The sequence below is a fragment of the Montipora foliosa genome, unplaced genomic scaffold, assembly GCF_036669935.1.
Source record: "Montipora foliosa isolate CH-2021 unplaced genomic scaffold, ASM3666993v2 scaffold_426, whole genome shotgun sequence".
NCBI lineage: Eukaryota > Metazoa > Cnidaria > Anthozoa > Scleractinia > Acroporidae > Montipora > Montipora foliosa.
In genome coordinates, this window is record NW_027179730.1 from 1,005 (window position 1) to 10,000 (window position 8,996).

Below are 8,996 nucleotides of genomic sequence, written 5' to 3' on the forward strand. Positions count from 1 at the left end.
GTAGTAGTAGTAGTGTAGTTTACAGTGCTACATGTATTAATAAAATTGCTTCTCTCAGTCTCCTTGAACCGGGGCCAACCCTTGGTCCAGAGGTACCAGGGGACTTTTTATTTGATGGACAGAAACCTTCTCATTATGTGCGCCGCTCCTAGGAGGATGATCTTTTGCAGCTCATTAATGTTGCTGGTTCCAGGGATCTTTCCTAAGTTCTGGTCCATTCCCTCTCTAATAAGTCCCAGCGCACCAACAATAACCGCACAGTCTCTGTTCTCATTCCCCACATCCTCGCGATTTCGATCTCGAGATCTTTGTACTTTGAGAGCTTTTCAATGACTTTCGTTGAGGTGTCTCTGTCGGCTGGTACTGATACATCTATAAGTTTGCAACACTGGTCAGCATGGTCCTTTGATCACCATATCAGGCTTATTCGTTGACAGTTCCCTATCAGGATGTATCTGCATATCTCAGAGCATTGTGATTTCTTCGTTTTCGGTAACTGTCTCGGGCTTGTGTTCGTACCACCTGTCTGGGACTTCAACATTGTAATGCTGGCATGCCTTCCAATGAATATATGCAGCTGCCTTATTGTGCCTCTCTAGATAATCAGTTTTCACAAGTTCTGGACAGCCAGATATGATGTGATCTGTCGTTTCTTCGTACTTGTGACATATTCTGCATAATGCACTGCTGCTGTCTTTAACAATCTTTGCAAAATAGGACTTGGTAGGGAGGCTTTGGTTCTGGGCTGCAATTATCAGCCCCTCTGTCTCAGCTTTCAGTCCCGTACTTCTGAGCCACTGGTTTGTTTTATACCCATCAACATCTGCTTCCCTTAATCTTTTGGGGTATCTTCCGTGCAGTTCTTTTTCTTCCCACTGCTTCATTTCTATTTCTTGGGCTTGCTGTTTTACCTGTTGTTTTACTTTCTTCTTCTTGTTCTTCTTCTTCTCCTTATTATTATTATTATTGTTGTTATTATTATTATTATTATTATTATTATTAGCATTATTTTTGTTATTATTATTATATGTAGTAGTAGTAGTAGTAGTATTTGTGTTATTATTATTATTGTTATTATTATTCCACCTTCACAGGCTGATCTTTGCCGCCTGAGGATTATGTATCAAGCACTTTTCTCAGAATCCTTGCTGTTCCTAATAGTGCAGGCTTTTGTAGGAATGCTGTTCGGAGTGTAATGCCCAGTTTCCAGACCCAGTCGCCTAACTTTCTTGTTACTCCACCTAGGGCACCAGCAATAGACCAATTTCGAAATAATTATTAAAATTCACTTCTAAACAAAAGGCATCATCTCGAGGCTCTGGGGAATAAATATAAGGATTTGTAGTTTATTTCCCAGAACCTCGAGATGGTGCCTTTTCTTTAGAACTGAATTTTAATACATCGAAAGTGGGCTATTATAGCTATTACCTGAGCACTTTTCAAATTCCACATTCTCGTAATTTCTCTCTTCAGGTCTTGGTATTTTTCAACCTTCTCACCCTCTTTTTCACTGAGTCTTGAATCACCGGGGATAGTGATGTCAACAATAAAGCAGTTCTTGTCTTCCTCATCGATGATTACAATGTCAGGCCTTCTACATGTAGCTCCAATAATGGTCACATTGGATACAGACATCCCACAAGATCTTGATTCTTCCATTTTCCACTGAACTCTCAGGTGTATGCTCATACCACTTTTCGCTCCGCTCTAATCCATATTTCTCACACAATTTCCAGTGGACTTCCTTCACAAAATTGTCATGTCTTCCTTTGTATTCCTTCTGAGCTAACTTCTTACACCCACTCACAACATGATCGACATTCTCAACCACACAATCTACACAAGGGGGCTGTACATATGTGATATTTAACAATTAGACAGGGCTGCGGGTCAATAGCCCATTAGGTGACAGACAGACACAAAAGGCAATAATAAAGTTAGCAAATGCAAGTTGAAGAATATGTATTTGGGAATAAAACAAAAGAAAGCGTCACGCTTTTCGCTACTTGAGGACTATTACTAATAGTCCTCTAGTAGCGTAACCAATTAATATGCAGGATTTGCATTAGTCCACCACATGTAGTTGGGTGATACTAATCATACATATTCTCTCATATTGTGTACATGTTGTTGTTGTTGCTGGTGTTGTTGTTGCTGTTGTTATTATCATTATTATTGTTGTTATTATTATGATCATTATTATTATTATTATTATGTGTTTCCATCCACAGTGTACAATCACTGGTGAGTCCCTGTCTGAATGCAACAAGCAGTCTCAGCACTCCAGAAATCTTCTTAGGATTCTTGTCAATCCTAGCAAGAATGTCTTCCGCACCATGCCCAAAGCCCACATTAATCATCTTCATGCAGCCCTCAAAATTCTCCGTAATTCTACCCAATGCTCCTATTACAACCAGAATGACAGTCACTTTCTTCATTTTCCACAAGGCCTTTACATGTACCTTCCTTGCAAGGTCTCGATACTCATTGATTTTTTTCTTCCTCTTTCAGCAGGATGCGACTATCTCCTAGGCAAGCAACGTCAATTCTCTGACACACTCTCTTCTTCTTATCGACCACTACAATATCTGGTCTATTGCAAGGGAGCCAAAGTCCCAAAATAATGATCTTTGCGTTCTCATTCTCAACAACTGATTCCGGGCTATGCTTGTACCACTTTTTCCACTCTATGTTGACCTGTTTGCAGAGACCCCAATGTATTGCTTTTGCAACATTATCATGTTGTCGCTTGTATTCCGACTGTGCTAAATTTGGAACATTCACTCAAGATGGCTGACAGTTTCATCACTTTTTTTGCATAATCTGCAAAGTGAATCCTCTTGTGTCTTGTCAATTTTGGCCTTAATCACCTTTGTTCTCAGAGATTGACTCTGTGTTGCCATTAGAGGACCTTTGGTCTGCTTCTATAGGTGGCACTTCTGAAGCCACTTTCAACTTTTCTCACTCGCTGTTTCTTTCATCTCTCTCAGAAAATGTCCATGGAGCTTCTTCTCTGTCACCTCCTTGATCTGTTCTTCTGTCTACCTCTTCTTAAACTCATCACAACTTTCCTTCGCAGTATTCATTCTTCATTCCTTTCCATGCTGTGGACAGCAGCCTCTCTCCACTCCCAGATACATAGCTTGTGAGCCCTATTATTGCTTGGTCCACACAGTCTTCTGTTGACACAAGTCATCTATAATAATTATATACCACCTCTTTTTCCTGGCAGCTATAATTGCACTATGCTATCCCTTGGATGGAGCGCCCCATGCGTAGTTAGTGTTTTCCGTGTTCTTTTGTCCAATGATCTCAACTCTTCTCGGGTCCATTCAATAAAACTTGCTGAGTACATGTACCTTAAGAGAGAGATAGCCCATGACATTGATGCCACCCAGCTTTGATTGTAACAGCTTACGCTCTCTTCTAAAGTATTCTTTCATTAAGCTGATCTTCATTTATTTTTGCTGGACCTCATCTGCCTCCAGGAAACCCAAGTATTTATAACTGGCTCCCTCTTCCAGATTCTTGATCTGGTTTGCCATCTGGCAATTTAATTCCCTTGGATTTGACAATCTTTCCTGTACACATATGTACTACCAACTTTGCACATTTTGTCACCCCAAAGTCCATCTCTATTATCCGCACTGAACGCTCGGACAGGATTCACCAGGATTCCAAACCTGTTTTAGACTTTGCATACAGCTTAAGATCATTCATGTAAAGTAGATGGTTCACTTGTTTGCCGTTGAGGTAATATCTGTACTTGGTCTTCCCTAGCATTAGCCTTAACGGTATCAACGAGGCCACAAACAACAGAGGTGATAGGGAATCTCCTTGGAATATACCCCTCTTGATCTCAATTTCACCTCTCATTGTTGAGGAAGAATACAGCTTGATCCTCCATTTCTCCATACTGTTGGAAAGAAGCCTCTTCACGACGTTATCTGCTATCCCAAACATGTCTAGACATTCCTTTATCTAAGAGTGTGGTAGCATGTCATACACCTTTTGATAGTCGATCCAAGCCATAAAAAGGTTCTTCTTGCCAGCTAGCATTCTGCATAATTATCTTGTCTATAAACAGGAGATTGTGGGTCCCTCTAGATCTTTTGCGGGCTCCTTTTTGCTCCTCAGGTAGGTACCAGTAGGCATCTTCAGCTATAATGCCAATGGAGGACGTGATGAGCCTGAAGTTGTGAGCTACACTACCCAAACTTACTTCCTTGATAAACAGAGAGTTCTTCCATTGGTCATCCATAAGGGCACTTTTCCTGCCTCCAAACAAGGGTTGAGTTGTTCAACCAATCTGTGATGAACGCTTTTAAAGTTCTTCAGCAGAATCCCTGGACCAAGTCAGGGTTGGGAGATTTCCAATCAGGAACCTTCTTAAGAATTATCCTAAGCTTGTCCATATTGATTGCTATATCCTCCTGGCAGAGCATATCTCCTCACTCCTCAAATCCTTCGTTTCGCATTATTCTTGTGCACACTTAAGTGTCACTCCAAATTCTATTCCAGAACTCTCTCGACTCTTCTGGATTGGGATGTACTTGTTTTTAATCTGCTTCATTGTCAAGCTCATAATAAAAACTAATTAAAATTGTTATTATTATTATTACAATTATAATAATGATTATTATTTTAAATCGGACATCTTACAAGCCTCGATCCTTACACAGTCCAGCTAAATTTTGAACCTGCGGGAAGACCAGGCACAGAAGACTATTACTACCTCAATTTCAAAGACAATGTTTGTGTTGTGTGTGGAAGTGATGAAAGTTATATGAGGAAGAATGTTGTTCCTCATGATTACCGCCGTCACTTTCCACTTGTGATGAAAGATCATCACTCGCATGATATTCTATTGACATGTCCAAAGTGTCACTGCCTGGCTAATCACCATGATGACCAACTCAGAAAGGAACTGGCGATCAAGTATAATGCACCACTGGGTAAGTTCATATTCTACAATTGATGTAGTATATGGTTACTATGCATGCTCTGTAGTGAAGCTCCTGCGCAGAAAGTATTTTAGCTTGTCACACAATCTTTTCTCCTCAACAAGCAAGATTTGTTGGAGAGGAAAGGTTGCTACTGTTGGTCTGCTTAATTTGCATGTACATTAAGTTTTTCTGTTTGATTAAAATTAGCTGCTGGGCACATGAGTCATTAAGTATTTGTTAAAGCTTTATTTGGCGAGTTCCAACATTGACATCCACTGTTCGGTAAAGAAGGTATTTTAAGGTCAAGCTGCTTGTGTGCTCAACTGAGTGCATTTAGATGTGCCAGTTCAATCATTGTGAGTTTGGGTGAGAAACCGTCTTATGGTACATAACTTTTGCTTGTTACTAGACCATACTAAAATAATAGAGTATCATAGGTGTAAATACTCTCGATCTAACTTCCTTTCAATCAAGAGACAGTATCTACTATTTTCAGGGTTATGTTCAGTTTTTAGCAGTAGAATCAAACACAATATAATTATGCCTTTTTGAGTTGTACCATGAAAAACTAATAGACTATATAGGAGGTAGTATACGGAAAATGAATGTGCAATTCTCAAGAGCGGCAAAAAATTACCATTATGATAGTGACGAAAAAAGAAATTATAACCGAATGTCATCTATTATCACCTTATTAATTATTTTTGATGGACCAAGGGGGTAAGATTAACAAATTGATGTCACTTTTTCATGCATCTGTCCTGTTATTGATCATGACTTTGGTCATAACATTGTCAAAGTAGCTGTGGATCCACGAGGCGATAGCCGATTGGATCCGCAGACTACTTTGACAATGTTGTGACAAAATTCATTGTCAATAAGAGGGCAGACGCTTGAAAAACTGACATCAATTTGTTTTGTACAAATTCGTTTCTTTTTTTTTTATTATTATAATTTAGTATAAATACACAAGTGATTACACAAAATCGCGCGCTCTCTTTGGCTCGCTATGTTGGATTATCAGCTGATAATCACCTCGACGGACAAAATGGCTGCCAGTAGTCCTTTTGCCACTGTAAGTGCAGATGATTTTAGCGTTGAAATGTTTTTTTTTTTTTTTCTTTTTTGAAATAATCACCTGTGTATTTATACTAAAACAATTATTCGCCTCAGGCTCAGTGATTATCGGTGAATATTCACCGATAATCACTTCTCCTTCGGCGAATAATTGTTAAATAAACTATGTGTAAATGCTTTGAGTAGTGTGAATAAAGAATTTGAATTTGAATTTGAATTACAAATTGTTGCTATAATTGCAGTATGTGCCATTTTGCACACTTCCTGTGTGTGCTACCTAACCTACTACAGTACTATTTAAGAGTAAATTAATACTCATCTTTGTAACAGCCCCACACTCTTATTGTTGAATAATATTGCCATTGACCAATGAATAAGTGCGAACCACCTAGTTTCCAAGGTCTCTTCTCCTTCTCTTGGGAAAGGGGAGAGGATAGACCCTGGGAACAAGGCTCAACATTTTCACCTTTCATACTACGAAAACCACCGTTCTGTGGAATTGGTCTGAATTATTGACTGACTGCCACTTCAGTTAAACATTTGGATGAAATTCCTTTCTGACGGTGTGCTTTCGCCGTTAAGGTGTACCGAAACAGAACAATGGAAAGATATGTTTTGTTCTTGTCCAGCGAAGAGGTTGCAAGTGCAACCACGGTCTCGCTGTTACTTCGAGTGTAAGAATTTGAAAAGATGTGGAGAAAGCACTTTGTTGATACCGTGCACCCAAAGTACCTCCCACCTTTATGGTCGGTGGATCATCGTCATGAAGCTTTGAAAGAAAAATTAGGGGTTGGTAATGACTCTTTGTAATTCCATCTTTAAGTTCTCTTTATGTAATTAATTTTCTCTAAAGGCTGTGATTGTTTTGTTATGTATCAATCAATTCCAAGAGGGCCCATCCTCCCTCTCCCACCCCCTGGCAAACCCTTGGGCATTTGACCTTTACAAAATGATATGATCAACTCCCCCCCCCCCCCCCCATGTTGCCAGTTTACACCGTCAAATGCCCCACCACTTGTTACAGCTCGTCCTGAGCATGTTGTAGCTGGCCGCTCGTCTGCGTATTCCTCATCTTAGGCGATAAAAGCAAGAACGACATCATTTGAGTCGTCCTCAGAGTCAGGGGCATCACTCTTGTAGTCATCATCAGTTTCCTCTCCCTCACTGCTTTCATCACTGCTGTTTAGTTGACCTGATTCATTCCTGCCTCCCACTTCGGCTTGTCCAGTTCTGAGAGTATTCATTCGCAAGAAGTGTCCCATAATTGTCTTCACTTTGTCATTCTTGTTGCTCTTCTGATGCTGTTTTAATAGCCCATGATGTTTTAAGTATTTGTTCAATTCTGGCACATGGAGCTTTTTTAGCTTGGTGGCATCTTCATACAAATTAGCTCAATGATAACCTTCATAGGACTTTTCTCTTGCCTCCCTACTTTCCCTTGCCCTTTCCTCCAGTCTCTTCTTTTTTTTGAACTCCATGACCTCAAGATGCTGGAGATAGTCAACCACAAACTTTGGTTGCACAATGAATTTGTCTCCAAATCTAGCTACGCTCTCTGGGCCAGACAAAACTACGCTACCACTGGCATGCGCCTCTTTCAACTGGACTCTTGGTTGCCAATCATCTGGATCACGCCCCTCATTTGGGGTCTGCTGATAAGGAAGGTAGTGGTACTTTGGAAGGCAGGCATGATCAGGAAATGGTTTGGGGCATCTCCCTATAGGTGGTCCAGTCCATTCACAACAAAAAGAACAAACTTGTCCTACCTTTACTCCACAAGAAAACTACAGAAATTTCCCAGAAAAAGCCTTGGTAAGGAGGTCAGTTCCAATTACAGGACTCAAATTATTGGTCTTTGTTTAATATGCGCTTGACAACAACATTTTTATGAATGAAAAGAAAGTTGTTACTATTCAAGACTGTTATTATGGTACGTTCACTGCTATTATAAAATATATAAAAAGCTGTTGAGAAGTTTTCTTGAATACCCTGGAAATGTTTTAGTATATTTGTTATAAATAAAAGAGGTCAATTTTTTCCTCAATTTGTAAAATCTCTTATCCTATTTTTAATTTAATTTTTTCGTCCAACCCCCCCTTTTCCTTCTTTTTTTTCCGCCGGCCCCCCCCTTTCAAGCCAATTTTTTTTTTAGTGGCCCCCCCCAAATCCCACCAGCCCCCCCTTTCTCACAAAAAATGAACGGTCCCTTAGTGCCTCACACAGAGCGTGAAATACCCCACCCTCCGTGCAAGAAGCAAGTTTGGCCGTTGTTATGAAACGTTTATTATTATTTTTAATTTTATTTGAACAGTTAACCGTTGATGTTAAACTTGCGTCAATAGTCATTCCAGAAGGATTCACCTACTGTAGTTTTGACAAACTGATGTTTCAATAATATGTAAACAAATACGATTGATGAACAATCGAGCAAATCGATGAAGCATGCCGTCACGACATACTGATGATATAAAATGGCAAAAATGAAGAAAAAGGTCAAGATTACTTACCTTTCAATAAAAGTTCAACAAAGTTTAATAGCGCCCACAAACGCTTTACGGTTGGATTTATCCTCATTCGAGACTTTAAGGGAATTTTTTGGTAAAAAAAAGTAAAGACAAGCTACCGCTCGGTACAAAGTACGGGTTTTCTTTCGTGTCAAATTCCCTACTATGCAGAGCTATCCTCTTGTCAAATGCCCGGGGTATGCCTGGGGGTGGGGGATGGGGGCTACATTAGCCGTATATAGGGCTTGCGAAAACTGTATTACAAATTGTGATTATATAAAGATGAAAAATGAGAATGATTTAAATTTATGCTTAACTGAAGATTTAACTTATTTGGCTCCTAAAGCCATTAATGTTTTATTGTTTGTTAGAAGATATGTTTCAGTTTGGTTTTGTTTTCTATCAGTTGGTATTCTCGTGAAGCTGTTGAAAACTGGACTTACAGGCACCAATTCTAAATTTTTTCGTA

General features: G+C 39.6%; 1 long non-coding RNA gene across 1 annotated transcript in view; it reads left to right on the forward strand.

The window, feature by feature from the left end:
* Positions 1–6,701: 6,701 nt before the first annotated feature.
* Positions 6,702–8,996, forward strand: part of LOC137988758 (uncharacterized) — a 23,244-nt gene continuing 20,949 nt past the window's right edge. Inside the window, exon 1 of the long non-coding RNA XR_011120827.1 lies at positions 6,702–6,812. This is a non-coding gene — a long non-coding RNA (uncharacterized lncRNA). The remainder of the gene's footprint in view (positions 6,813–8,996) is intronic.